At 46.6% G+C, this 5000-nt stretch overlaps 1 protein-coding gene across 2 annotated transcripts in view; it reads right to left on the bottom strand.

Moving 5' to 3' along the window:
- The window catches only part of LOC143133024 (tetraspanin-18B-like), a 40594-nt gene that overhangs the window by 34563 nt on the left and 1031 nt on the right, over positions 1–5000 (bottom strand). The window lies entirely within an intron of this gene.

The raw sequence follows: 5000 nt of genomic DNA, 5'->3' as shown, positions 1-5000 counted from the left end.
AAATGGAAACCGAGGCTTTTTTCAAAGTGCCCACGAAGGGAAAGTCTGGGATAAATCAAGGAAAACCCAAACAAGGTCCAGAGGGGGAGGTAGAAATCGTAATGATAAATGCGCTGCATTGACATAGCGCTTTTCTACTCTTCCAAGCAATTAAAGCGCTTTAGAACTTGATGCCTCACATTCACCCAGTCACACACACTCACACACACAGACACACACACACACACATACACACACACACACACATACACACACACACACACACACACACACACATACACACACACACACACATACACACACACACACAAACACACACACACACACTCTTACACCGATGGCGGAGGCTGCCATGCAAGGCGCCAACCTACAAATATCCCCTGGCACTGATGGGTGCTCCTCCGAATGGAATGTTGGAATGTTTACAACAGGATGTTTACAACAGGATGCTTTAACTGTCGTGAACCCGGAGAGATGATTCCATTTCATTTCAAAGACACAATAAGACAGAGAGGTGTCCGCGTTGAAGGTTTTTTTTCCCTGAGCGATCACAGTTAGTTAAGGACACTCACACACACACACACACACACACACACACACACACACACACAGACAAACACACACCAGCCTTTCACACACTTGAACTTTCCATAACACACACACACACACACACACACACACACACACACACACACACACACACACACACACACACACACACACACACACACACATACTGTTCCTTTCCTTCCTAATTAGCAGGCACGCACAGCAGGCTGTTCTCCATGCCCCCCTACAAGCAGAGGCTTATTCTGGGACACCTGTCAGCCCCCACAACACACACACACACACACACACACACACACACACACACACACACACACACACACACACTGTTCTGGGACACCTGTCAGGCCCTCTTGCCCCCTGCTGCCACATGCACACACAGACACACACACACACACACACACACACACACACACACACACACACACACACACACACACACACACACAGAGCTCTGGCACAAAGCCATGCAGATGGTCCTCTCTGCCCTCTACCCTCCTACCTTTCACTCATTCATCCCTCCTTTCTTCTCTTCTGTTCTTCCTGCTTCTCCCCTGTGTCTAAATCTCTCCTCTCTCCTCATTCCTCCCTCCCTCCACTCATCCCTCTGTGCTCCTGCACTCCTCTCCTCCCTCCTGTTTCCCCTCTCTCTCTCCTTCTTTCCTCTCCCCTGCCTCGAAAATCTCTCTCCTCCACTTCATTCCTTCTGCTTTCTTTTATAATATCTCCACATACTCCCATTCCTCTCTTCCTTTTAAAGCTCTTCTCCTTTCTTTCTTTCTTCCTTTCTTTCATTCATTCATTCATTTGTTCTTTCTTTCTCTCCTCTTGGTTTCTCTTCTCTTCGATTCTCTCCGTTCCCTTTTCCCTAACTCCTCTAATTCTTTCCTTTCATCCATTTCCTTTTCCCCTTTCCATCTATTGTCTTCTCCTCTGCTTGCTCTCTTCTGATCTTCTGTTCTTTTTTTCCTTTCTTCTTCATCCTCTTTTACTTTTAACAAGACCTGAAACTTGGGCTCATGGACCTGACCTTCTTTTCTGGCATGTTGTGTACCTACATGTGTGTGTGTGTGTGTGTGTGTGTGTGTGTGTGTGTGTGTGTGTGTGTGTGTGTGTGTGTGTGTGTGTGTGTGTGTGGTGTGTGTGTGTGTGTGTGTGTGTGTGTGTGTAAGGAACAGGAAGGAACAGGCTGGGTGGAGTGGCCCACTGGTGAAAGGCATTATGGGGTCACCAGACTCGGTCTCTAATGCCTGAGTGTCCCCTGCAGAGGACAAAACATATGACGAAACTGCCTACAATACATCTCTCTCTCTCTCTCCCCCTCACTCTCTCCTCTGTCTCTCTTTTTCTCTCTCTTTCTCTCTCTCTCCTCTTTGTCTGTCTGTCTCTCTCTCTCTCGTTTTCGCTCTCTTTCTCTCTCCCTCTCTTTCTTTGTCTCCTTCCCCCTTCTCTCTCTCTGTCTCTCTCTCTCTCTCTCTGTGAGTATGAGTCTCAAGAGACACAAAGGGGGGAAAGGCTGAGAAATAGAGAGACGAAGAGACACAGACAGACACAAAAAAGACAGACAGACAGTGTAGGCAACAGACAATAAGAACAACAGACAGCGGAAGGAACAGAAAGGAGAAATGTTAGAGAGCTGAGCCGTTCCTGAGGAAACAAAGAGAGTGTTTGCATGAGTCGCTAGTACAGGAAGTCTTACGAGGACTGACCTCCGGCCTTCACATTCTCCAAGAGCCATAACACACACACGCACACAGACACACACTCACACACGCACACACACATGCATGCACACACACACACACACACGCACACAGACTCACACTCACACACACACACACGCACACACACACACACACACACAGAGATGTGAGGTACACAGGAAATCAACACCTTGTTGCCAACATCCACACACCCGTGTGAGTCACTTGTCCTCACCCAGACAGTCAAGCACGCTGTCCTTCTAGTCAAGGAGCCCCTGCTGATGTCATCACACCTGAGACTGAAGAAGCTCTCTCACACCTTTTATCACCTGTGCTCCTCAGGTGATGGATGTCTAGTGACGTACTGTACCTTACCATCAACTCCTCTAACCTAAGACGAGGGTACACTTGACATGTGAAATAGACCAGATCTTACTCACCCCAGTGAGGATCAGAGCAGGATCATCCTCATCATCCCACTGAAAGGTCTCCCACTGTGGACATTCTGTAGGCCTCTGTTTTCCTACTGACATTGCCTGTCCAGTAACTGTGGGCTCTTAGCTGTGTCTGGAGTGACCACTGCTATAGGGCGAACTTCATCCTCTCTTTCTCTCTTTCTCTCTCCATCACACCCTCTCTCTCTCTCTTTCCATCCCTCCCTCTCTCTTTCTCTCACCAAGCATGTGGAGTACACTGAATGTTCCATGATTAGATCACTGGCTAGACTGATAGTGGTGTTCCCAAAGCAGTTGTACGCCTCTTCTTTGCACCTTCATCAGGTGTACACCACTTCTCCATTATGGGTGTGTTACTCCGGCCTTGAGAAATCCGATGTAGTCCGATTTTTCTCATACACCTCTTCATTTTCTTGAATTTCCCCTTGGGGATCAATAAAGTATCTATCTATCTATCTATCTACAGTATCTATCTATCTATCTACCTATCTATCTATCTATCTATCTATCTATCTATCTATCTATCTATCATTTCTCTCTCATTTTTCTCATACGCCTCTTCATTTCTCTCTCCTCTCATTTGCAACAACCTCTTCTGTCTTCTCTACACTGGAAGGTGCATTAGGGTTTCTTAAAGTGAAAAATACACATACTGTAAAAACATACACCTACAAAAAATCACTGAAAAAAAACAATTAAGAACAATTACATACTGTATATGCCGAGTAGATATTAAAGGAGAGTCTTTGGAATAACACCATGGAACTAAATCTCAAAGGTGCTTATTAAGAGCTATAACAAGACATAATTTGTTCCTCTCGGCTTCTCTCGTAATGTCTGCTCTCTCTCTCTCTCTCTCTTGTGTCTCCATTCATCGCCTCTGTCTCATCCTCTCTTTCTCTCTCCATCACACCTTCTCTCTCTCTCTCTATCCCTCCATCCCTCTCTTTCTCTCATTCCTTCTCTGGTCTCTTTCAGCAGACTGCTTGCTGCCATCTGATGCCTCCATTCATCTGTCAATCATCCGCAGCAGTTAGAGATGACACACAGATACACACAGACACACACACACAAGCACCCAGAAGGATGACACACACTTTAGTAAATGGGATTACACACTATCTTTACAGTAAATACATCTTTGCGTCTTAGTCTGAGTGTGTGTATGTGTGTGTATGCTAGTGTGTGTGACTGCACATGTGTGTAATTTAGTGTGTGCGTAAGTGTTTCTGGATGTGTGGGGGTGGGAGATGGGTATGTCTATCTGTCTATCCGTCTGTGTTTCATACACACACACACACAAACACACACACACTAACACACACACACACACACACACACACACACACACACACACACACACACACACACAGACACATGTGTATGTGAGTGGTGTACATGTGTGTACAGGCAGATGATTTGAGTAGTCCCCGTACCTCCTCAGAGAGCTTATCTAAAAGCATACCATGAAAGGGGATTAGGGCTCCTGCATATCAAAGCCCAGCTTGGTGCACAGCTCCTACTCCTCCACACACACACACACACACACACACACACACACACACACACACACACACAAACACAATGTGAGCACATAAAGGCAGGGTGGTGAAAGCACACTACAGACCCCTGGCTGCCCTCAGCCCTGTCCCCTGACAGAGGAATAATGAGAGGTGAGAATGGAACACAGTGTGTGTGTGTGTGTGAGTGTGTGTGTGTGTGTGTGTGTGTGTGTGTGTGTGTTATTATGCTTGTTACTCAGTAGCATCAAATACTGCTGTCTCCTGTAGATCATCCACTTCACACCCACCTGTTCACACACACACACACACAGTTCCATTCTCACCTGAGGGAAACAAACTGATATACGGCTATATCCCCCGATCATCAAGATAGGGTGTGAGAAGATGTGTGATCAGTCCTGCAGACTCACTGGCCAGCAAGATTGAGGAGAGAGAGACCGAGGGAGAGGGAAAGTGACCGAGAGAAAAATATTTATTGTATTCTTTTGCTTGGCCATCACACAATATGGATGCATGGCATCGTCCTGTATATTCTGCAGGTTCAATCCCATTTGGTTCACGCATGTAAAAGATTAATAGACACGTGCAAAGTGTGAAAGCTTGTTGATGTGACTATCTGACAGAAGGTCGATTTCTTTGCACCTCGAGTTCGTCCGTGCGTAATGGGGCAGGTAGCGCCGCATGGTGTGCCCTGACAGCGTGATGGATGGCCCTATCTAGAGGAGAGAGAAGTCACGCCGTCAGTCAGACGC

This window comes from Alosa pseudoharengus, unplaced genomic scaffold (genome assembly GCF_046254945.1).
Source record: "Alosa pseudoharengus isolate Yale_2024_CS ecotype anadromous, Long Island Sound unplaced genomic scaffold, YU_APseudo_1.1 YU_APseudo_1.1_scf_19, whole genome shotgun sequence".
In the NCBI taxonomy this organism is placed as follows: domain Eukaryota; kingdom Metazoa; phylum Chordata; class Actinopteri; order Clupeiformes; family Clupeidae; genus Alosa; species Alosa pseudoharengus.
The sequence above is the reverse complement of the archived record's forward strand: the minus strand, read 5'-3'. Positions and strand labels throughout refer to the sequence as shown.